The sequence below is a fragment of the Elaeis guineensis genome, chromosome 1 (assembly GCF_000442705.2).
Source record: "Elaeis guineensis isolate ETL-2024a chromosome 1, EG11, whole genome shotgun sequence".
Lineage (NCBI taxonomy): Eukaryota > Viridiplantae > Streptophyta > Magnoliopsida > Arecales > Arecaceae > Elaeis > Elaeis guineensis.
In genome coordinates, this window is record NC_025993.2 from 56,432,211 (window position 1) to 56,457,481 (window position 25,271).

The 25,271-nt window shown below is 39.6% G+C and overlaps 6 non-coding genes and 11 pseudogenes across 6 annotated transcripts; all 17 read right to left on the bottom strand.

Annotated features, from left to right (window-relative positions):
* Window positions 1-13,310: 13,310 nt before the first annotated feature.
* On the bottom strand, window positions 13,311-13,429 carry LOC114913846 (5S ribosomal RNA). The gene has a single exon (XR_003799698.1). It is a non-coding gene; the product is annotated as a 5S ribosomal RNA (ribosomal RNA).
* A 249-nt stretch (window positions 13,430-13,678) lies between these two features.
* Window positions 13,679-13,797, bottom strand: LOC114913850 (5S ribosomal RNA; annotated as a pseudogene).
* Window positions 13,798-14,042: 245 nt separating this feature from the next.
* On the bottom strand, window positions 14,043-14,161 carry LOC114913847 (5S ribosomal RNA). Its single transcript, XR_003799699.1, has one exon. It is a non-coding gene; the product is annotated as a 5S ribosomal RNA (ribosomal RNA).
* A 281-nt stretch (window positions 14,162-14,442) lies between these two features.
* On the bottom strand, window positions 14,443-14,561 carry LOC114913449 (5S ribosomal RNA; annotated as a pseudogene).
* Window positions 14,562-14,808: 247 nt separating this feature from the next.
* Window positions 14,809-14,927, bottom strand: LOC114913849 (5S ribosomal RNA; annotated as a pseudogene).
* A 249-nt stretch (window positions 14,928-15,176) lies between these two features.
* On the bottom strand, window positions 15,177-15,295 carry LOC114913848 (5S ribosomal RNA; annotated as a pseudogene).
* A 293-nt stretch (window positions 15,296-15,588) lies between these two features.
* On the bottom strand, window positions 15,589-15,707 carry LOC140855101 (5S ribosomal RNA; annotated as a pseudogene).
* Window positions 15,708-15,956: 249 nt separating this feature from the next.
* Window positions 15,957-16,073, bottom strand: LOC140855079 (5S ribosomal RNA; annotated as a pseudogene).
* Window positions 16,074-16,317: 244 nt separating this feature from the next.
* Window positions 16,318-16,436, bottom strand: LOC114913474 (5S ribosomal RNA; annotated as a pseudogene).
* A 287-nt stretch (window positions 16,437-16,723) lies between these two features.
* Window positions 16,724-16,842, bottom strand: LOC114913475 (5S ribosomal RNA). The gene has a single exon (XR_012138117.1). It is a non-coding gene; the product is annotated as a 5S ribosomal RNA (ribosomal RNA).
* Window positions 16,843-17,091: 249 nt separating this feature from the next.
* Window positions 17,092-17,210, bottom strand: LOC114913443 (5S ribosomal RNA; annotated as a pseudogene).
* Window positions 17,211-17,458: 248 nt separating this feature from the next.
* On the bottom strand, window positions 17,459-17,577 carry LOC114913447 (5S ribosomal RNA). The gene has a single exon (XR_003799454.2). It is a non-coding gene; the product is annotated as a 5S ribosomal RNA (ribosomal RNA).
* A 287-nt stretch (window positions 17,578-17,864) lies between these two features.
* On the bottom strand, window positions 17,865-17,983 carry LOC114913472 (5S ribosomal RNA). The gene has a single exon (XR_012138105.1). It is a non-coding gene; the product is annotated as a 5S ribosomal RNA (ribosomal RNA).
* Window positions 17,984-18,229: 246 nt separating this feature from the next.
* LOC114913476 (5S ribosomal RNA) lies at window positions 18,230-18,348 on the bottom strand (annotated as a pseudogene).
* Window positions 18,349-18,593: 245 nt separating this feature from the next.
* On the bottom strand, window positions 18,594-18,712 carry LOC114912970 (5S ribosomal RNA). Its single transcript, XR_003799014.1, has one exon. It is a non-coding gene; the product is annotated as a 5S ribosomal RNA (ribosomal RNA).
* A 261-nt stretch (window positions 18,713-18,973) lies between these two features.
* LOC114912982 (5S ribosomal RNA) lies at window positions 18,974-19,092 on the bottom strand (annotated as a pseudogene).
* A 247-nt stretch (window positions 19,093-19,339) lies between these two features.
* Window positions 19,340-19,458, bottom strand: LOC114913461 (5S ribosomal RNA; annotated as a pseudogene).
* Between the last annotated feature and the right edge of the window lie 5,813 nt (window positions 19,459-25,271).

Below are 25,271 nucleotides of genomic sequence, written 5' to 3' on the forward strand. Positions count from 1 at the left end.
GACTCATCCTAAACACTGGGGTCAAAAGGATGAATTATACAGTAACCATATTCATGTAGGTTCTGAGTGTTGCGATTGTGACTCTTCGACCTATCCGGACGTCGGGTACCATTGCTAGATGGTCACTTCGATTAGTAAAGGAATTGGTTCCTGTGCTACCGGCTTAGGTTCGAACCTGTGGGGTCACACACATTAGAGGTTCTTATCTGATCTGATGGCTGATGTAGAATCCTACATATTTGAGACTCAGTGATCGAGAATCAGGATTCTCTGATCATGAGTTCCACACATTATGGGTACTGGGGTCAAGAGTCCCACTGGTTGGGACTTTTCGATCAGGGTTACATATCGATGAATTTTGATGCCTGATTGCCCATCGAATTTGGACTCAGTATTTATGAGAGGTTTAATTAGTGATTTGATTGCTAATTAACTCAATTTGATTTAGTAATTATTTTTGGATCAAGTCCAATTGAATTGGATTCAGTTGGGTTTGACCCGATTAGGTTAAGAGTTGACCTAATCGTCGAGATGGTTTGGTCCCTGATTTGATCAGGGGCTGGGCTTAATCAATTTCTAATTTGATTAGGATTTTATTGAGTCTAATTAAGCCTAATTTAGTTGGGTTTAAATTAGTCTAATTGGACCTAACTTATTTGGTTCAATTAGGTTGGTTTAAATAATTAAACCACCTTGACCCAATCTCCATGCGCCACCTCACTTCCATTGCATCCATTTGAATTCATGAGAAGGAACTTCTCATGAATTTTTTTCTCACGCCAAGCCCTCTCCATGCCCCACTTTAATGTGCCATATGAATGGATAAGGATGATTGGTTGGCCATTCAAATTCAAAATAAAGTTTGAATTTGAATGGGCAATCAATCTTTGCACCTTATCCCTTATTTTACGCCCCATTTATTACATGAGAAAAGGTTTCTCATGAAATTACTCCATGCACAATTTAAGCCACGCCTCACGCCTTTAGTGGATAAGGGATGAGTTGGTGTCCATTTTGTAGGAACCAGATCTAGGGTTTCAGGGTTAGATCTTGAAAAAGAGGGTTAGATCTTGAAAAAGAGGGTTAGATCTTGAAACTTTTTCAAGATCATATAGCGGAAGACTAAAATAAATCAAAATTTATTTTCTAAGATGAAAAAATCCTTAGATCTAAGATTCTATTACATGATTATTACATGGCATTAAATCAGAAATTAAAATATATAAATATAGCATGAACTACATGTTGATCATATCAACATGTTTCTATACTACATCTAATGTATGTATTAAACAATAGATCAGATCTATTACCTTGCAAGTTAGATGTTCTAACCTTGCTGATCTGGGCTTGAGGATGATGTTGCAAGCCGCACACGTGTCCGGCCTCTAGGAGTCATCCACACGAGCCCACGAATCTCGATCAGAAGTCCTGCTTCAGAAAATCAGCACAGTATGCTAGTACTGCGCTGATCCTTCTTTGATGGTTGATCAGGTGCCTCCTTCTTCTTGATTTGGACTCTTCCAAAGATGAAAAGTAGAAGGAGGAGTTTCAGATCTGAGACACTCTCAGGAAACTCAAGATGGAGGGAGGAAAGATATGAAAATAAAAACCCAAGAAGAAGACCCTCTTCTTCTTCACGTTTTTCTCTCTAGACACCCAAACTTGCATCTTTTATATCTCCACGACCCAAAGGTATTTCTCTCTAATTTTTGGATGGAACAAAGGTCTCTCAAATCTCTAATTTCTTCTAAACTTTTATGAAGAAACTCATCTTATATAGAAAGATATGATAGAGTCCTTGTCTAGGTCAAACACCTAGTCAAGGCTTATCCAAACATGGCAAGTTAAGGGACGCCCAACTCTTGAGCACCTCCTTCATATTTTTGTGTATGGATCAATAGAAAAGGGTACACAATGTATACCCTAAAATCCACAAAAATTCTAAAAAAAAATTTGGATAAATTCGATGCAAAATTGAAAGAGTTTTGGATTTCTAAAACTCTATCTCATAGAATTCGAAATCCAAACTTATTCCTTTTAGATTTGATCCAAACCACCTTCCATGTAAGAAAGAAGAGAGGAGACCTTTTGTGAACGTGGGAGAGATCTGAGAGAGGGCTTTTGTCGCATAAAATAAGTGGAGATTGGTGTTGAATAAGAGAGAGGGCGTGGAGAAGGCTTATGTGGCGCAAGGTGGAATCCTAGTCTTACTAGGATTCTGTCTTATGACTTGTTTTAATTTGGTTTTCCAAACCAAATCAAATCAAAATTAGATAAATCCAATTAAAATAGGTCTTAACCCAATTAAGAACCTAATTTAATCAGATTAAATTAGGTTTAAATCTGATTTAATTTTCTAATCAAATTAGAAATTAGATTGACCCAAGTCCTAGTTGAACTAGGACTAGTTTTTCCTTGCACTTGGCTTATCCAATAAATCAATTGGACTTGATCCAATCAAGTCCAAAATAAATCTAATTAAATTATATTTAATTAAACTTAATCTCAGCCCATTGGCTTAATCAAATTAAGCCAATTAGCAATCGAATTGCTAATCGATCCTCCTGTAACACTTGCACTGGGTTAAATGTCAATCGTATTGATCATTTAACCCTAGAACGATTCTTAATTGTTGATCAACCATCTGATCGGATCATGAACTCTAATATGTGTGACCTCATAGGTCCGAACCTAAGCCTGTAGTATAGGAACAAATTCCTATACCAATCGAAGTAACCATCTAGCAATGGTACCCGACGACCGGATAGGTCGAATGTGTAGAACAACATCCTTAGAACCCATGCGGATATAGTTTTCATATAATTCATCCCCTTGACCAAAATGATCATAGGACACCCCAGAGCTCAACTGTCAACTCTGATCAGGTTGTCCACATTGTATTTCAAAATATCAAATCCATCTGATGGATTACCCTGGCCAAGATTTTGCTAAATTGAAATACAGCGACTCATTCTTCTCCAACTCTTGGAGTGGTCAATCCCATCTCGATCACACTCTGACTTTACAAGTACTTGACTGTGCCCAGAAGCCTTCCGTCCCTGAATTAAAAATTCAGTTAGTCCAGTACCAAAGCACAGTGAGTTGCTTGCAAGTCACTGAGGCGATCTCAGGTCTAAGGGACACTTATACCTATATCCCATCAGAGATATTCTCGACAGTAGAATACTCTGGAGTTGGTCACGTTCAATGATGATGTATCCTTACATCTCACCTGTATGCCATACCAGTGTCTCCACACTCCTTGGTTAAGAGGACAACCAACCCATATGGCCTACAGCGACCTATGCTCGATAGAAGCTGTCGTCCTTATTAACAGCCTATCATTTGGTCGTGAACAGTTTTAAGGACTAATCGATAAATCCTCTCTTTATTGAACTTAAATAGTCCTAAGGACTTCATCATAACAACGGAGTTCATTAGAAGATGAAAGCTTATGATGAAAATGCCAAATATATTTTATTTATTAACAAATCAATTACAATACTTGGTTGCTCAACCGTCAACAGCTTGACGATTGGCTTTTTGGGATACATTTTCCAACAACTCCCACTTGTCCTAAAGCCACTCGGCATAGTATCTAATACTCATCTTTGACTTGTGGTTGTCGAACTCCTTTATTGCCAGGACTTTAGTGAAGGGGTCGGCTAGGTTCTCCTTTTCGTCGATCTTCTGAAGGTCGATGTCACCTCGATCTACGATCTCCCGGACCAGGTGGAAGCAGCGCAAGATGTGCTTCGTCCGCTGATGTGCTTTGGATTCCTTCGCCTGAGCTATGGCACCAGTGCTGTCGCAATAGAGTAGGACCGGACCATCGAGGGAGGGTGCTACTCTGAGCTCGTTGATGAATTTTCTCAGCCACACAGCCTCCTTCACGGCATCTGATGCTGCGATATACTCCGCTTCACAAACAGAGTCTGCCACAGTATGCTGCTTGGAACTCTTCCAACAGATGGCTCCACCATTCAGAGTAAAGATATAACCCGACACGCTCCTACTGTCATCATGGTCAGATTGGAAGTTGGAGTCTGTGAACCCCATAAGTTTCAGATCTGACTCGCCATAAACCAACCATTGGTCCTTAGTATTTCTCAAATACTTAAGGATGGCTTTAACCACTTTCCAGTGATCTTCTCCAGGATCAGATTGGTATCTACTCACTACTCCTAGTGAGTATGCTACATCTGGTCTTGTACATGTCATGGCGTACATGATAGATCCCACGGCTGAAGCATATGGGACTCTACTCATACGCTCTCTCTCTTCAGGAGTTGTCGGACAATCCTTCTTAGAGAGAGAAATTCCATGGCCTATCGGTAGATAGCCCTTCTTGGAATTTTCCATGCTGAACCTCTTCAGCATAGTGTCTATGTACATAGACTGGGATAACCCAAGCATCTTTTTAGATCTATCCCTATAGATCTTCATCCCTAGCATGTAGGATGCTTCACCCAAGTCCTTCATGGAGAACTGTGATGACAACCAAATTTTTATTCCCTGTAGTGCGGGGATGTCATTCCCGATTAAGAGAATGTCATCCACGTACAAGACAAGGAATACCACAACTAGACCATTTGCCCATTTATAGATGCAGGGCTCTTCTCCATTCTTAATGAAGCCATACGTTTTGATCACCTTATCAAAATGCATGTTCCAACTCCGAGAAGCTTGCTTCAGTCCATAAATGGATCTCTGAAGCTTGCACACCTTGGACTCATCTGTGGATGTAAACCCTTCAGGTTGTATCATATACACCTCTTCAGTCAGCTCTCCATTCAGGAAAGCTGTCTTTACATCCATCTGCCAGATCTCATAATCCAGATGGGCAGCTATTGCAAGCATTATCCGAATAGATTTGAGCATTGCCACAGGGGAAAACGTCTCGTCATAGTCAATACCATAACGTTGACGATACCCCTTGGCAACCAGACGGGCTTTATAGGTCTCCACCTTTCCGTCTGCGCCCCTCTTCCTTTTGAAGACCCATTTACACCCAATGTGTTTAACCCCTTCAGGTGGGTCAACCAATGTCCATACATCGTTGACCTTCATGGACTCCATTTCGGATTTCATGGCTGTAAGCCATTTCTCGGAATCAAGTCTCTGCATAGCATCCATATAGGTGATCGGATCCTCATTATTCTCATCAAGTTCGATGGGATCACCATCCCGGACCAAGAAACTGTAGTATCTGTCCGGCTGACGCGGTACTCTACCGGATCGCCTTAATGGTACAGGTATATTGGGCTCGGGATCTGATCTAATCATATCCGACTCAGGTTCAGCTATTGGTGTCGGTCCTTCTACCTGTTGAACTTCATCAAGTTCAACCTTAGAGGCAACGGTTCCTTCACCAAGGAACTCCTTTTCTAAAAAGATTGCCTTAAGGCTGACGAACACCTTTTGTTCATCAGCATGGTAGAAAAAAATATCCTTTTGTCTCTTTGGGGTACCCTATGAATGAGCATTTGTCAGACCTAGGTCCAAGTTTGTCTGTGACTAATCGTTTGACATAGGCCGGGCACCCTCAGACCCTAAGGTGTGAAAGTGCTGGCTTACGTCCCGTCCATATCTCATATGAAGTCTTAATTACAGACTTACTTGGAACCCTATTTAACAGATAACAGGCCGATTCGAGTGCATATCCCCAGAAGGATATCGACAAGCTAGCAAAACCCATCATGGATCGGACCATGTCTAACAGAGTCCGATTCCTCCTTTCAGACACACCATTATGCTGTGGTGTTCTTGGAGGAGTCCATTGGGAGAGAATCCCATTCTCTCCTAGATATGTGAGAAATTCACTAGAAAGGTACTCTCCTCTTCGATCAGATCGAAGAGTTTTAATACTCTTTCCAGTTTATTTTTCTACTTCACTTCGGAATCGTTTGAACATTTCAAATGAATCCGACTTATGTTTCATCAGATAGACATATCCATATCGGGATAGGTCATCCGTGAAAGTTATGAAGTAGAAATATCCACTTCTAGCACTGGTGCTCATGGGCCCGCATACATCAGTATGTACTAGGCCTAAGAGCTCAGTAGCTCTCTCACCTTTTCCAGTAAAAGGTGACTTGGTCATTTTACCAAGAAGACAGGACTCACAGGTTGGAAGTGATTCACAATCACTGACTTCGAGGATTTCCTCTTGAGTCAACCTATTTATTCTGTTCTTGTTTATATGACCTAGCCTACAGTGCCATAAGTAGATATCTGACACACTATCTAATCTAGGGTGCTTGCCAGTTGAATAGACTACATTAACAGGTTGTGATAACATATACACACCATTGTTCAAATGTCCATAAAAAATAGTAACACCATTCTCAATGATATTACAAATTTGTTTCTTTATTGAAATTTCATAATCATTTTTGGCCAGAAGGCCTACAGAAATGACATTTAAAAAGAAATTGGGACAGAAATGACAATCATTAAGAACAACGATATGGGATTCAAATACAAGTTTCAAGATTCCTAATGCTAGAACTGGAACTGGTCTTCCATCTCCAACGTTCAGGAACCTCTCGCCTAGCTCGAATCTCCTACTGACCTGCAACCCCTGCAACGAATTGCAAATATGGTAAGGGCTATCGATATCCAATACCCAGTCAGTTATATCACAAATAGAGAAATTGCAAGGAGTTATCATATAAATACCTTGCCCAGCAACAACTTGCTGCTTTCTCTGCCTGTTCGGGTCTAGGGAGGCAATGTACTGGGGACAGTTCCTCTTCCAGTGCCTCCGCTTCTTGCAAAAGAAGCATTCAGCTTGACTCTTATCGGGTTTGATCTTTTTGGTCTGACACTGCACAGATGTCCCAGCCTGAACTTGCACCTTCTTCACTTTCTTCTTCTTGTTCTTCTTCCCTTTCTTAAAGGGTCGAGAACCAGAAGACGAACCTCCCACTAAGTTCACCGACTCCTTATGGAGTTGGTGATCTTTCTCAAAGTTCTGAAGTAACCCCAGTAATCCATGGTAGTTTACTTCAAGCTTTGTCATTCTATAATGAGTGAGGAATGGGAGATAAGACTTGGGCAGCGAGTTCAGTATTGCATCTTTCCCAAGCTGCTCATGCAAGGGAAAGCCGAGCTTGCTCAATCGTTCCATCAGCTCGATCATGTATAATACATGATCAGTGACAGAGGCACCATCCCGCATTTTGGCATTGAAGATGGTACAACTAGTCTTATGCCTCTCCACGTCATCGGGTGTGCCAAAGGCATCCTCCAACACTTGAAGCATGTCCTTTGGCTGAGCCATCTCGAATCTGCGACTGAACTCATCACTCATAGCAGCCAGCATGATACAGCGCACCATGGTCCGGTCACTGAGCCACTTCTGGTAAGTGTCTATGACTGTTCCATGTGCATTGACAGCTGGCTCCTCAGGTGCAGGATCCATTATCACATATAGGATCCATTCATGCTCCAGGACTATCTTCAACTTTCGGTACCAGCTATCGAAATTGGATCCCACCAACTTATCATTGTCCAACAATGATCAGAGCGATAGGGAAGTGGCCATATCTGCACAAAAGAGAACCATAACCTAATTAGTAATTGATTCATTAAACCTAAAGATTTGGACTTTAATCAAAAGGTTTCTCCCATTATTTTATTCGAATTGGTAGCCTCTACCTCCAATTCGAGGAATTACCCTAATTCCTTAGCGGGTACTAGAATCCACTTAGACTGCACACAAGCCCAACTTTGGTTGGCCAACCCATGTACATCTAAGGGTAGGTTCATAACCAATTATTTCTCTAAATAATTTTTAGTAATTTTAATTTTGCCCCAGAAACCTAATCAGTAGGCTTTGGCCTCCACTGTAAGGATCCAGTTAGGTCCAACCATTAACATGATCATGCTTGGTGTATCTAACCAACGAATGATTAAGCCCAACTTTGGTTGGCTCACCAAACCACCATTAGAGAGACACTTTCAAGTCATCATATGATGAGTGATAATTCCATTAGTTAACAAGCACCAGGCCTTTGGGTCTACAATGATTATTGAGTTAATGGACTCATTATCAAACACCTTAATGGGAGGCTATGACTCAGTTATCTCCATAACTTTATCATTTTAAGGACCTAATAATTTTATAGGATTTAAATAATATAGAGGATGAAGTCAGATGAACCAGCTTATCATGATCCTCCCACTGGCTTCACCAAGTCAGCTTAAGGGAGACCAAGGCTGGTCTAGGAGCACCTAAATCAGTCACACTGATTTACCTAGCTGACATGGGTCAGCTCGAATAGTCAAGTGATCCGATCAAAACATAATTTCACCAAGAGGCCAGGTAAGTTCGATCAGTGGGAGGGTCTGCCAAAGCTTGCCTTAGACACCATAAGAAATGGCCAGGTAAGCGGGCTCCCAATTAAAAACCACCGGTCTGGTTTACCTTAGACACCAACTGGTTTAATTAGTTTTGATTAGATCAACCTAACAGTTCGTGCTAGACCGCTTAGCCAAGAATCAAGTCCATTTGGTTCTCGTTAAAGACATGGACTTGACCAACTACAACTATTGTAATTGATCTAGAGAATCCTTGACCTAATCTAAGACAACAATTGATTAGATTTAGTCAATTCTCTAATTAAGTCCATCTTTAATCTAACCATAGATCTAACCCAATTAATAGACCTAATTCCCACTAACCCATTAACCCAATGTGTTATGATTTGTGTCTTAGGTTCTTCAATTCACAATCCTAGAACCTAATCAAACAACTTCTTAATTCTTAATTAAGTTTTGGGCTGAGGGTTGGGTTCGGCTTTTCAAAAAATAATTTTCATATTTGTAAAATAATTTTACAATATGATTCTACCAACCATATTGCATGTTTGATTCATAATCAAGATGCAAGTGAAATAAACATGAAACTACTTTAGATCTAATCTAAACAGGTTCATGTAATTGAAATAATTTCAACTTTAAACAATTTTTTTACACAAAAATTATTAACAAAAAGATTTTATTTCAGATTTAAACATCTTTTAAATCTAATAAATCATAAATTTAATCTAGATCATATCTAATAAATTTATGATTAAAGATAGATCTACACAAACTAGGACAACCTTTGCACTGTAAGGGGTAAACCTTACAGCAGGACAACCTTGCAGTTTGTGATTGATCTAAAATTTTAATTTTAGATTTAATAATCAGATTATAAATTAGATCTAATTTAAAAATAATCTAAGCATGTATAAATAATCATGTAATAAAGAACCTAGGCTCTGATACCAATTGTAGGAACCAGATCTAGGGTTTCAGGGTTAGATCTTGAAAAAGAGGGTTAGATCTTGAAACTTTTTCAAGATCATACAGCGGAAGACTAAAATAAATCAAAATTTATTTTTTAAGATTAGAAAATTCCTAGATCTAAGATCCTATTACATGATTATTACATGGTATTAAATCAGAAATTAAAATATATAAATATAGCATGAACTACATGTTGATCATATCAACATATTTCTATACTACATCTAATGTATATATTAAACAATAGATCAGATCTATTACCTTGCAAGTTAGACGTTCTAACCTTGCTGATCTGAGCTTGAGGATGATGTTGCAAGCCGCACATGCATCCGGCCTCTAGGAGTCATCCACACGAGCCCACGAATCTCGATCAGAAGTCCTGCTTCAGGAAATCAGCACAGTATGCTAGTACTGCGCTGATCCTTCTTTGATGGTTGATCAGGTGCCTCCTTCTTCTTGATTTGGACTCTTCCAAAGATAAAAAGTAGAAGGAGGAGTTTCAGATCTGAGATACTCTCAGGAAACTCAAGATGGAGGGAGGAAAGATATGAAAACAAAAACCCAAGAAGAAGACCCTCTTCTTCTTCACGTTTTTCTCTCTAGACACCCAAACTTGCATCTTTTATATATCCACGACCCAAAGGTATTTCTCTCTAATTTTTGGATGGAACAAAGGCCTCTCAAATCTCTAATTTCTCCTAAAATTTCACAAAGAAACTCATCTTATATAGAGTGATATGATAGAGTCCTTGTCTAGGTCAAACACCTAGTCAAGGCTTATCCAAACATGGCAAGTTAAGGGATGCCCAACTCTTGAGCACCTCCTTCATATTTTTGTGTATGGATCAACAGAAAAGGGTTCACAATATATACCCTAAAAGCCATAAAAATTCCAAAAAAAAATTTGGATAAATTCGATGCAAAATGGAAAGAGTTTTGGATTTCTAAAACTCTATCTCATAGAATTCGAAATCCAAACTTATTCCTTTTAGATTTGATCCAAACCACCTTCCATGTAAGAAAGAAGAGAGGAGACCTTTTGTGAATGTGGGAGAGATCTGAGAGAGGGCTTTTGTCGCACAAAATAAGTGGAGATTGGCGTTGAATAAGAGAGAGGGCGTGGAGAAGGCTTATGTGGCGCAAGGTGGAATCCTAGTCTTACTAGGATTCTGTCTTATGACTTGTTTTAATTTAGTTTCCCAAACCAAATCAAATCAAAATTAGATCAACCCAATTAAAATAAGTCTTAACCCAATTAAGAACCTAATTTAATCAGATTAAATTAGGTTTAAATCTGATTTAATTTTCTAATCAAATTAGATATTAGATTGACCCAAGTCCTAGTTGAACTAGGACTAGTTTTTCCTTGCACTTGGCTTATCCAATAAATCAATTGGACTTGATCCAATCAAGCCCAAAATGAATCTAATTAAATTATATTTAATTAGACTTAATCTCAGCCCATTGTCTTAATCAAATTAAGCCAATTAGCAATCGAATTGCTAATCGATCCTCCTGCAACACTTGCACTGGGTTAAATGTCAATCGTATTGATCATTTAACACTAGAACGATTCTTAATTATTGATCAACCATCTGATCGGATCATAAACTCTAATGTGTGTGACCTCATAGGTCCGAACCTAAGCAGGTAGTATAGAAATGAATTCCTATACCAATCGAAGTGACCATCTAGTAATGGTACCCGACGACCGGATAGGTCGAATGTGTAGAACAACATCCTTAGAACCCATGCGGATATAGTTTTCATATAATTCATCCCCTTGATCAAAATGATCATAGGACACCCCAGAGCTCAACTGTCAACTCTGATCAGGTTGTCCACATTGTATTTCAAAATATCAAATCCATCTGATGGATTACCCTGGCCAAGGTTTTGCTAAATTGAAATACAGCGACTCATTCTTCTCCAACTCTTGGAGTGGTCAATCCCATCTCGATCACACTCTGACTTCACAAGTACTTGACTGTGCCCAGAAGCCTTCCGTCCCTGAATTAGAAATTCAGTTAGTCCAGTACCAAAGCACAGTGAGTTGCTTGCAAGTCACTGAGGCGATCTCAGGTCTAAGGGACACTTATACCTATATCCCATCAGAGATATTCTCGACAGTAGAATACTCTGGAGTTGGTCACGTTCAATGATGATGTACCCTTACATCTCACCTGTATGCCATACCAGTGTCTCCACACTCCTTGGTTAAGAGGACAACCAACCCATATGGCCTACAGCGACCTATGCTCGATAGAAGCTGTCGTCCTTATTAATAGCCTATCATTTGGTCGTGAACAGTTTTAAGGACTAATCGATAAATCTTCTCTTTATCGAACTTAAATAGTCCTAAGGACTTCATCATAACAATGGAGTTCATTAGAAGATGAAAGCTTATGATGAAAATGCCAAATATATTTTATTTATTAACAAATCAATTACAATACTTGGTTGCTCAACCGTCAACAGCTTGACGATTGGCTTTTTGGGATACATTTTCCAACATATTTGAATTCAAAATTTGATTTGAATTCAAATATGCAATTACTCATCTTTATCCTTTCTTTTGGATAAGACGTTTGACGTTGTTATAAAAGGAGGAGAAGAGTGGGGTGTGTAAGAAAAAGATTTTTGGAGAAAAATTCTTGGGTGTGAGAAGTCTTGTGCATGAGAAGGAAGTCCATATCCTTCCAAGAGAAAAAGAAAGAAAAGAAAGAAAAGTGAGTGCAAGATTTTTGGTGAGTTCCCTAGAGTTTTAGTCTGGGATTCGGAAAGTGAGAAAGTGAGCTACGAGTGTCGTGAGCCTACAAAATTTTAGGAAGATCTTCAACATCCTCTTAAGCATGTCTGTTGATGATCTGGAGCATCTGAAGAATCGACAGACATCGATCGAAACTGTTCGATCAGCATCGGTCGTCAAAAGGGCTCCACAATGAGCTAGCACCCGTGAGGAGTCGATCAGACCGAGAGCTTCGTATGGACGATCTGTAGAGACCAGACACACTGTGTGGCTATGTCACGACGATCAGACTCTCCCGACGGTGATCAGATTACGACGATCTACTACCCGCACAAAAGTATTGTGTTTCGAACACATTACAGTAAAGTGTTTACTGTTTGAATTTGAATTTCAAATTTAAATGCATGCATGCTATATATCATATTTAGATCCTAGTGTAGGATAAATTTATATTAATTAATTAGATTAATTAATATTTTTTTACTATAAAATCATAATTTTAAAAAAGTTTTAAAATTATCATTTTACCCCTGCACTGAATTTTCCACAGTTATGGTGTAGTCAAACTATAACACACTCAAGGTGAACTGTCGATGTACCTCAGGTCAAAGAACTAGACACACAGCTGCAGCATCGAGCTAGTCATTGACGAGAAGGTAGACTTTCTTATGACTACTCGAGGTGGTCACGCTCAGTACTCTCATTCTCAATGAATATCTGTATTCTCACTCTGGTGTCTCCACACCATAGACTCAAGACACATCTATCCTAAGGAAGCAATCGTACACCAACCTTCCGGATCGATCACCATCCTCATGATGATCCTATGGTCAGGAGCTGTTTATGAGTTAGTTATGTAAATTCATGTCTTAAATTTTTCAACTCTTGAAAATATGAATTAACATTCCTACTAACTCAAAGGATGTATCAAAGATATAATGTACGTAATGTGATAGTAGAATAACCTTTTTATTCATTTATAGTTAAAATTATAAATTTGCCCTTATATTTGTATAGGAATGTGTCAGTCAATCTGGCATCTAGGGCACACATCTAACATCAGACCCTTCAAGTGGGCCCGCGAGCCTGCACGATACTATTGGTCTCTAGACTCAGCTTTTTTTTGAGAGAGAACATTAACCATGGAAGAAGAAAGAGATCTCCATAAAAATTATGGAAAAAAGTGTTGAAATAAAAATAAAAAGTATAAAAATAATCTAAAAAAATCTTGAAATAAAAATAAAAAAGATAAAGATTAAAAGGGATGCAACACGAAGACTTCCAAGGGGGTCACCCATCCTAGTACTACTCTTACCAAAGCACGCTTAACTTCGGAGTTCTGATGGGATCTGGTGCATTAGTACTAGCATGATTGCACCCATTATGATTTCTTTGAAATTCTAAGATATAACGTAGCGGCCATCGCATGCCATCAGTAACCCTCCCACGTCCAGGCCTATAGGACATCAGACCCTTCAAGTGGATCCCTCGAGCCCACACGGCACTGCCTGTCTCCTGACTCAGTTTTTTTTTTTAAGAGAAAATATTACTTGCGGTAGAAGAAAGAGATCCCCACAAAAATTATGAAAAAAAATATTAAATTTAAAATAAAATCGATAAAGATTAAAAAGGATGCAACACGAGGACTTTCGAGGGGATCACCTGTCATAGTACTACTCTCACCCAAGCACGCATAACTGCAGAGTTCTGATGGGATCCGATGCAACAATGCTGGTATGATCATACCCATCTCGATCTCTTTGAAATTCATTAATATAACGTTGCATCCATTGCACGCCATCTGTAACCCTTACACCATCCTGGCCTATTGGGTATCGGACCCTTCAAGTGGGTCCCGTGAGCTCGCACGGTGCTGTCGGTCTCCAGACAGTTTCTTTTTTAGAGAAAATGTTACCTACGGTAGAAGAAAGAGATTTTCATAAAAGTTATAAAAAAAATATTGAAATAAAAATAAAAAAGATGAAGATTAAAAGGGGTGCAACACGAAGACTTCCCAGGGGGTCACCCATCCCAATACTACTCTCGCCCAAGCACGCTTGACTATGAAGTTCTGATAGGATCCGGTGCATTAGTGTTGGTATGATCACACCCATCATGATCTCTTTGAAATTTATTAATATAACATAGCGGCCATTGCACGCCATCTGTGACCCTCCCACCGTCCAGGCCTGCAGGGTACCGGACCCTTAAAGTGGGCCCGCACGACATTGTAGGTCTCCAGACTCAATTTTTTTTTGGAAGAGAACGATAACTGCGGTAGAAGAAAGAGATCACCATAAAAATTGTAGAAAAAAATATTGAAATAAAAATAAAAAATATAAAAATTACAAAAAAAAGTCTTAAAATAGAAATAAAGAGGACGAAGATTAAAAGGAATGCAACACCAGGACTTCTCAGGGGATCACCCATTCTAGTACTACTCTCACCCAAGCATGCTTAACTGTGGAGTTTCGATGGGATCCGATGCATTAGTGCTGGCATGATCGCAGCCATCATGATCTCTTCAAAATTCTTAGATATAATGTAGCAGCCATCGCACGCCATTAGTAACCCTCCCACATCGAGGCCAGTAGGGCACCGGACCCTTCAAGTGGATCCCTCGAGCCCACATGGCACTGCCTGTCTCCAGACTCAGTTTTTTTTTAAGAAAAAATGTTACCTGCGGTAGAAGAAAGAGATCTCCATAAAACTTATGAAAAAAAATATTGAATTAAAAATAAAATAGATAAAGATTAAAAAGGATGCAACACGAGGACTTCCCTGGGGGTCACCCATCTTAGTACCACTCTCGCCCAAACACGCATAACTGCGGAGTTCCGATGGAATCCGATTCAATAATGCTGGTATGATCACAACCATCATGATCTCTTCGAAATTTGTTAATGTAACATTGCGGCCATTACATGCCATCTGTAACCGTCCCATTGTCCTGGCCTGTTGGCTACCGGACCCTTCAAATGGGTCCCGTGAGCCTGCACGGTACTGTCGGTCTCCAGACTCAATTTTTTTTTTGAGAGAAAATGTTACCTATAGCAGAAGAAAGAGATCTCCATAAAAGTTATAAAAAAAAGGTTTGAAATAAAAATAAAAAGGATGAAGATAAAAAGGGGGGCAACACATGAACTTCCCAAGGGGTCATCCATCCTAGTACTACTCTCGCCTAAGCATGCATGACTGCGGAGTTCCGAAGGGATCCTGTGCATTAGTGCTGGTATGATCGCACCCATCACGATCTCATCAAAATTCTTGAATATAATGTAGTGGCCATTGCACGCCATCTGAAACCCTACGATCGTCCAGGCCTGCAGGGTACCGGACCCTTCAAGTGGGCCCTCGAGCCCGCACGGCACTATAGGCCTCCAGACTCAGTTTTTTTTTTTGAGAGAGAGAATGTTTAACACGGCAGAAGAAACAGATCTCCATAAAAATTATGAAAAAAAATGTTGAAATAAAAATAAAAAGCATAAAAATTATAAAAAAAAGTCTTGAAATAGAAATAAAAAGGATGAAGATTAAAAGAGATGCAACACGAGGACATCCCAGGGGGTCACCCATCCTAATACTACTCTCCACCAAGCATGCCTAACTACAGAGTTCTAATGGGATCCGATGCATTAGTGAAGGCATAATCACACCAATCATGATCTCTTTGAAATTCTTAGATATAATGTAGCGGCCGTCGCACGCCATCAGTAACCCTCCCACGTCCAAGCCTGTAGGGCATTGGACCCTTCAAGTGGATCCCGCGAGCCCACACGGCACTGCCTGTCTCCAGACTCAATTTTTTTTTTAAAGAGAAAATGTTAACTGCGGCAGAAGAAAGAGATCCTCATAAAAATTATGAAAAAAAGTATTGAATTAAAAATAAAATAGATAAAGATTAAAAAGGATGCAACACGAGGACTTCCCAAGGGGTTAGCCATCCTAGTACTACTCTCGCCCAAGCACGCGTAACTGCGGAGTTCTGTGGGTCTGGTGCATTAGTGCGGGTATGATCTCACCCATCACAACATCTTCAAAATTAGTTGATATAATGTTACAGCCGTTGCATGCCATCTGTAACCCTCCCACCATCCTGGCCTGTGGTACCGGACCCTTCAAGTGGGTCCCGCGAGCCCACATGGCACTATCGGTCTCCAGACTCTATTTTTTTGAGAGAAAATGTTACTTATGGTAGAAGAAAGAAATCTCCATAAAAATTATGAAAAAAAATCATCAAATAAAAATAAAAAGGATGAAGATTAAAAGGGGTGTAACACGAGGACTTCCCAAGGGGTAACCCATCCCAGTACCACTCTCGCTCAAGCACGCTTGACTGTGGAGTTCTGATGGGAAATAGTGCATTAGTGCTGGTATGATCGCACCTATCTCGAACTCTTCAAAATTCATGGATATAACATAGCGGCCGTTGTACGCCATCTATAACCCTCCGATCATCCAGGCCTGTAGGGTACCGAACCCTTCAAGTGGGCCCACGAGCACGCACGGCACTGTAGGTCTCCAGACTCAATTTTTTTTTAGAGAGAATGTTAACCACGACAGAAGAAAGAGATCTCCATAAAAATTATGAAAAAAAGTGTTAAAATAAAAATGAAAAGCATAAAAATTGGAAAAAAAATCTTGTAATAGAAATAAAAAGGATGAAGATTAAAAGGGATGCAACACGAGGACTTCCAAAAGGGTCACCCATCCTAGTACTACTCTCGCCCAAGCTCGCTTAACTACGGAGTTCTGATGGGATCCGATGCATTAGTACTGGCATGATCACACCCATCATGATCTCTTTGAAATTTTTAGATATAATGTAGCGGGCATCGCACGCCATCAGTAACCCTCCCACGTCCAGGCCTATAGGGAATCAGACCGTTTAAGTGGATCCCGCGAGCCCACACGGCACTGCCTGTCTCCAGACTCATTTTTTCTTTTTAAGAGAAAATATTACCTATGGTAGAAGAAAGAGATCTCCATAAAAATTTTGAAAAAAAGTATTGAATTAAAAATAAAATAGGCGAAGATTAAAAAGGATGCAACACGAGGACTTCCCAAGGGGTCACCCATCCTTGTACTACTTTCGCCCAAGCAAGCTTAACTACGAAGTTCTGATAGGATCTGGTGCATTAGTGCTGGTATGATCGTACCCATCATGATCTCTTTGAAATTCATTGATATAATGTTGTGGCCATTGCACGCCATCTGTAACCCTCCCACCGTCCTGGCCTGTTGGGTACCAGACACTTCAAGTGGGTCCGGTGAGCCCGCACGGCACTGTCGGTCTCCAAACTCAGTTTTTTTTTGAAAGAAAATATTGCCTGTGGTAGAAAAAAGTGATCTCCATAAAAATTATGAAAAAAAATCATGACATAAAAATAAAAAGGATGAAGATTAAAAGGGATGCAACACGAGGACTTCTTAGGGGGTCACCCATCCCAGTAGTACTCTCGCCCAAGCACGCTTGATTGCGGAGTTCTGATGGGATCCGGTGCGTTAGTGCTGGTATAATCGCACCCATCACGATCTCTTTGAAATTCATGGATATAATGTAGCGGCCGTTGCACGCCATCTATAACCCTCCCACCGTCCAGGCCTGTAGGGTATCGGACCCTTCAAGTGGGCCCACGAGCCCGCACGGCACTGTAGGTCTCCAGACACTATTTTTTTTGAGAGAAAATGTTAATCGCAACAGAAGAAAGAAATCTCCATAAAAATTATGAAAAAAATATTGAAATAAAAATAAAAAGCATAAAAATTACAGAGAAAAGTCTTGAAATAGAAATAAAAGTGATGAAGATTAAAAGGGATGCAACACGAGGACTTCCCAAGGGGTCACCCATCCTAGTACTACTCTCATCCAAGCATGCTTAACTATGGAGTTCTGATGGGATCCGGTGCATTAGTGCTGGCATGATTGCACCCATCATGATCTCTTCGAAATTCTTAGATATAACGTAGTGGCCATCGCACGCCATCAGTAACCCTTCCACATCCAAGCCTGTAGGGCATCGGACCCTTCAAGTAGATCCCACGAGCCCGCACGGCATTACCTGTTACCAGACTTAGTTTATTTTTAAGAGAAAACATTACCTGCGGCAGAAGAAAGCGATCCCCATAAAAATTATGGAAAAAAGTGTTGAATTAAAAATAAAATAGATGAAGATTAAATGGTTGCAACACGAGAACTTCCATGGGGGTCACCCATCCTTGCTCTACTCTCGCCCAAGCACGCTTAACTGTGGAGTTCTGATGGGATTCGATGCAATAGTGCTGGTATGATCGCCCCTATCACGATCTCTTCGAAGTTCATTGATATAACGTTGCGGCCATTGCACACCATCTGTAACCCTTCCACCTCCTAGCCTGTTGGGTATCGGACCCTTCAAGTTGGTCCCGCGAGCCCGCACGGTGCCATCGGTCCTCAGAATCAATTTTTTTGAGAGAAAACTTAATCTGCAGTAGAAGAAAGAGATCTCCATAAAAATTATGAAAAAAAGTCTTGGAATAAAAATAAAAAGGATGAAGATTAAAATGGTTGCAACATGAGGACTTCCCAGGGGGTCACCCATCCCATTACTACTCTCGCCCAAGCACGCTTGACTGCGGAGTTCTGATGGGATCCAGTGCATTAGTGTTGATATGATCGCACCCATCACGATCTCTTTGAAATGCACGCCATCTGTAACCCTCTCACTGTCCAGGCCTGTAGGGTACCGGACCCTTCAAGTGGGCCCGCGAGCTTGCACGACACTGTAGGTCTCCAGACAGTTTTTTTTTAGAGAGAACGTTAACCACAGTAGAAGAAAGAGATCTCTATAAAAATTGTAGAAGAAAATGTTGAAATAAAAATAAAAAGTATAAAAATTACGAAAAAAAGACTTGAAATAGAAATAAAATGGATGAAGATTAAAAGGGATGCAACACAAGGACTTCCTAAGGGATCACCCATCCTAGTACTACTCTCGCCCAAGCACACTTAACTATGAAGTTTTGATAGGATCTAGTGCATTAGTGCTGGCTTGATCACACCCATCATGATCTCTTCGAAATTCTTAGATATAACGAAGCGGCCATCACGCGCCATCAATAACCCTCCCACATCCAGGCCAGTAGGGCACCGGACCCTTCAAGTGGATCCCTCAAGCCCGCATGGCACTATCTGTCTCTAGACTCAGTTTTTTTTTAAGAGAAAATGTTATGTACGGTAGAAGAAAGAGATCCCCACAAAAATTATGAAAAAAAGTGTTGAATTAAAAATAAAATAGACAAAGATTAAAAAGGATGCAACACGAAGACTTCACAGGGGGTCACCCATCCTAGTACTACTCTCGCCCAAGCACGCGCAACTGTGGAGTTCTGATGGAATCTGATGCAATAATGCCGGTATGATCGAACCCATCATGATCTATTCAAAATTCGTTGATATAATATTGCAGCCATTGCACGCCATCTGTAACCCTCCCACCTATTAGATGTATGCCCTAGATGCCAGATTGGCTGACACATTCCTGTACAAATGTAAGGGCAAATTTATAATTTTGATTATAAATGAATAAAAGGGTTATTCTACTATCACATTGTGTATATTATGTCTGTGATACATCCTTTAAATTAGTAGGAATGTTAATTTATATTTTCAAGAGTTAAAAATTTAAGGCATGAATTTACATAACTAACTTATAAACAGCTCCTGACCGTAGGATCATCATGAGGATGGTGATCGATCCGAAAGGTTGGTGTATGATTGCTTTCTTAGGGTAGATGTGTCTTGAGTCTACGGTGTGGAGACATCAGAATGAGAGTACAGGTATTCGTTGAGAACAAGAGTACAGAGCGTGACCACCTCGAGCAGTCATAAAGAAGTCTACCTTCTCGTCAATGACTAGCTCGATGCTGCAGTTGTGTGTCTAGTTCTTTGACTTGAGGTGCATCGATAGTTCACCTTGAGTGTGTTATAGTTTGACTACATCATAACTCGGTCTCCTAGCCTTCGAAACCCTGAGGTGTATGTTGGCTATAGCATATTCATTGTAGGAACCAGATTGCACCAAGATGGGATCTATCAACCTCGGTAGATAAGAGGAGTAGTCCTATGATGATCGAAAGATCGAGTCCTTAAGCCCATGGCCATGGCAGAGTGAAATAATGGAAAAGAGTTTTCCATTAAGGTTTTACATCGGATTTGGATCGATCGATTGATTCATATGACTGATGTTGGATTTGACGAGTTCACCTTAACCCTAATTCAGTCGGGACTCATGATAGAGGAACTCAATCACACAGGTAGCTGCACTGAGAGGTTCATCTTTATTTCTGATGGGTTGCCACCATATACTGCTAGGTATCATTGGTGGATTTTGGGAGCAATTAGAATGATCGATCATCTCGATCATTCTAATTATCTGAATCAGAAGAGTTCTGGTCCATCAAAAGGAGTTTCGATGATGAGATCATGACATGTCTCATTACCATATGAAAATGAACCTAACTAGATCACACAAATAAGAGTTAAGGTCTGGATGTCATCAATTGAGCTAGTCCAATTCGATTGATTTGGATTAGATCTAATTAGGCTCAAAAAAATCATGCTAGCATACGATTGAGCCTAACTTTCTCCTCGTGTAATCTTTTCTATCTCGACTGAGCCAATTATAAATTGACTCACCTAGAGAACCTTGAGAAGGTTTCTCTCAATTTGACTGGAGCCAGTCCAGCTCAAAAAAGTCTTGTCTTAATTCATGAGATGAATTTAAGACAACACCTGCTAATTCCTGTCACTTGCCATTTTCATTTTAGGACATCGGTCAAATGTTGACCCATGGACCTTGGACTGAAGGCCACTTGGCAAGAGGTCATTGGAGAGTTTTTGTGGAGTGTCCACCTGGTAATTTTACCCTCAAAGTGGGTGCCATAATCAGAAATGGCGTGCACCCCAAGTGGATAAGGATAGAGTCCCATGAGATGAGGAGGGTTTGGTGTGGTTCTTATCTGATATGATTAGATGACATCACTCTACCAATCAAAATTTTTTCAAAATTAATTAGATTTTTTTGGTTGGTCGAATGATGTGGCACTGCATGGCGCAGCAGGGTCTATTTAAACCCAATCTGCACCTAGGGTTTAGAGAATCTACTCAATACCCAGCAAAAATATGAAACCCCTCCACTTATCTATGTACCCTCTGCTCCTCTCCCTCCCCTCTTCATGTCCAAGAGGTTGGGCATCCATCTGGTGCTTGTCCAAGGTGTGGTGGCTCCCTGATCAAAAGGCTGCAGGGATTTGTCGAGAAGCTGCTACTCCAGCTTCAGAAGATCTTTTGAAGATCTTGCAGATCAAATCTAGATCTGATTTTTGGTGAAAAAATTTGCAAGGAGAATATGATCTAGATTTTACTTGAGTGGATATCGATAGAGACCAGGTGACTGCATGGCTATTTTAGAACCTCGAGCGTTGCTGCGATCATTTACAGGATAATCTAGTTACCCTAGAGGTATTTCTCTAATCCTCAAGTTTTAGATTTAATTTTAGATTAAATATTAAATAATAAGAATTAAATCTAATAGATCTTAGATCTAAAATAAAGTAAAATATTTTTTTTAAAAATATTCTGCCCCAGATCTCATTAGATCTGGAAGATCCTACAAAGAAAAAGATGATTTTTTCCTTTTCAACTGGTATCAGAGCCAGGTTGATGGTTCTATTTCAGATCTAATTTAGATCTAATTTTTATTTTTATTTATCTAATATTAATGAATTTTAGATATCACATCAGATGTGATTGAATCTAAAATCAAAAAATTTAAAATTAAATCTAAGTAGATCTAACATGTATGAGATGCTTGACTAGACTGGGAATAGTTTAAACTATAAATAGTCTTAAAGTTTTATGTTTTAATGTGATTAAAATATAAATTAGATCTAATTTATTCTTTAATTTTTTGATGTTATAAATATTATATTCAAATTAAAAAATAGAAAATAAAATTTAATTAATTCATAAGATTGATCTGCTGTATGCCTAGACTAGTTGTAGAATTATTCTAGTAACTGTCTAGAATAGATTTTATATTGAATAGTTCAATTTAAATCTTATTTTTTAGATGTTACATGTGATGTATCAGATCTGAAAGTATGCTAATTAGATCAGATTTTAATACATGAGATGTATGCAAAGCATGTATAAGTTAGATCTGAAATTATATATGTGATATGTAACTTAGATCTAACTAGTTTTGTAGTTAAATCAATATTTCTGATTAAGGTGTTCCTCATGGCCGTCTGGTCATAAAAATAAAGTAGGATTTAAGACCCTCTCCTCCCATTCAATGGGGTGTTCTTATGGTGTGTAGGGGTGCTGCGTGTTCATCCTTATTTAGAAATCAAAATTTACTTTTCTGTAAAACCTTAGATCCTGAAATCTTAGGATTTATTTACATGTTTTGTTTATGAACCCAAGACTTAATTAATGAATTAAGCTTATGAAATTAAATTGGGTCTAAAATTGAGAATTTCAGATCTAAATCATTTTCATAAAATTGGATTCGGGCTTGGGTAGCTCAATTAGGTCTAGTGGTTGATCAAACTGAATCAAAAGTTGGTTAGGTGGGATCATGAAAGGTAATAATTGACCAGCCTAATAGGATAAAGTCTAGGTCTAGGTCGAATCACATTTAGATGTGACTCGATCAAGTTAAGACCTAATTTGACTCAGTGGTTAGAGCTTGGATTGTAGACTAACCCAATTGGTTCTGGTTCGACAATTTGGTGTCTAAGGTAAGTTGGGCAGATGTGACCAACTAATTTTTAATTGGGAGCTACTCGACTCGAATACGTTCTTGTCAAGTTAATGACATATCCCTCCCACCAGTCTCACTTACCTGGCTATATGTGTTGACTCTGTTCTGATTTGAGGTGGCTAATAATTCAAGCTAACCCATGCCACTAGGTTAGTCATAATTGTTATGACTATGTCAAGTCAAGTTTAATGAGACCTAAATCAAATCTTTCTAAGAAAATATTAAGTCTAAGGTCTTCCACCATTGTGGATGTGCGGGCCCTTCCCGAGGTTGATTGTTCTCGACTGGTTACAGTGGCTCAGTTGCATCGGAAAGATGCAACCATATCTATTAGGCATTGGATGCTATGGATTAGAGGATGGGTTGTGCTCAATATTTCGGATATGGTGAGGGATCCAATCAAGAATCTAATTCGTGCAAATGGTGGGTCTGACTTAACTAAGGATTGGAGTAATATTCTGGGCATGGTGAGCTTCATGAATTAGAGATCAAGTTTTGGATGCACCATGATTAGAGAATCATTAGACAAGAGTTGTCCACTCATTGGTTGACCCATCACCAATAACTGTTAGGTGAGATGATGAGCCAGTCGGTGAGACCGCACCACCCACTAAAAATCACTAATCATGGAGATTTTCACATCTCTACCTAGGGAGTGTAGGGATCTGAGAAAATAGTGGAAGCTTAATTTGTTTAAAAATGAAACTCCAAAATAAATTGGTTAAGTCTGATTACAAAATCTAATTAGAAACTTTTGACTCTCTACAGAAAATATGTCTGCATCCAACCCCCTGACCAAAATACTAGACACCCACAAATTGACTGGACCTAATTTCAAGGACTGGTTGAGGAACTGTAGAATTATGTTGGGTTTCGAGAAACTGACTCATGTCTTGGATCAGGACCCACCTGCCATACCAGCACGTCCGACTGCTGAACAGAGAGCGTCTCTAAAAAAGTGGATGGATGAAGATAACAAAGCCAGGTACTACATGTCGGGTGCAATGTCTGATGACTTGCAGTGCCAGCATGAGAATATTATGACTACCCACCAAATGTTGGCTCACCTATAAGAGTTGTTTGGTGAACAAAGTCGCACAGCCAAGTATCAAGTATGCCAAAGACTTTTTAAGGCTAAAATACGTGATGGCCAGTCAGTCCAAGATCATTGTTTGACAATGATCAAGGACCTTGAGGAGCTTGAGAAGCTCGGTATCATCTTAGACAAAGATTTTTAGATTGACGTGATCCTTCAGTCCTTGTCCGATGCATATGGTCAGTTCATCATGAACTTCCATATGCATAAGATGCAGTGTACCTTGGCTGAGTTAATGAACATGTTGGTTATGGCTGAGCTTTCTTTGAAGAGTTCAAAAGGCTCAGTCCTTACTGTGGAGCGGACTTCTTCCAAGAGAAAGTCTTTTGGAAAGAAGAAAAAATCTACGAAGAAACAGAAGGTGGATGGGAAAAGAAAGAAGACGAAACCAAAGAAGAAGGCTGCTGAAAAGAGAAAATATTTTCACTGCAATTTAGACGGCCATTGGAAATGAAACTGTCTTCCATACTTGGCCACCCTGAAGAATAAGAAGGATGGTCCTTCTAGAGGTATGCTCGTTATAGAATCTAATCTTATGATTTCCTCTGCATCCAGTTGGATACTTGACTCTGGTTCTAGTGCTCATTTGTGCACTTCTATGCAGGGTCTTGAGGAGAACAGGAGGCTGAGGGATGGGGATATGATCCTACGCATCGGGAATGGAGCAAGAGTTGCTGCTTTGGCTGTGGGAACCTACCCTCTGCGATTACCGTTAGGATTAGATTTAGTTCTTAGAGACTGTTATTATGTGCCTGCAGCAAGCAAGAATTTGATTTTTGTTTTATGTTTAGCACAAGAAGGCTATGTGATTAGCTTTCATAAGAACCATTGTAACATATTTTATGAAAATAATAAAGTTGCAAATGATTTTCTTATTAATGATCTCTATCAGCTACATATTGATGTATCTGTATTTCATATCGAGCAAAATGTGAATGCCATGAAAATTAAAAGGCCTAGAGATAGTCTAAATGATAGGCATCTGTGGCACCTAAGGCTAGGTCATATAGCGGAAGACTGAGTTAACAAATTGGAGAAATTTGAGCTATTGAGTCCATTGACTTTCGAGTCATATCCAGTTTGTGAATCATACCTTCAAGGCAAAATGACCAAGCTTCCTTTTGTGGGACATAGGAAAAGGGCCACAGACCTACTTGCCTTAGTACATATGGATGTGTGCGGCCCATTTGATGTGCCGGTTAGAGACAACTATGTCTACTTCATTACCTTCACTGATGATATGTCTTGGTACGGGTATGTGTTTCTAATGAAACACAAGTCTGAAGCCTTTGAAAAGTTCAAAGAATTCAGGCATGAG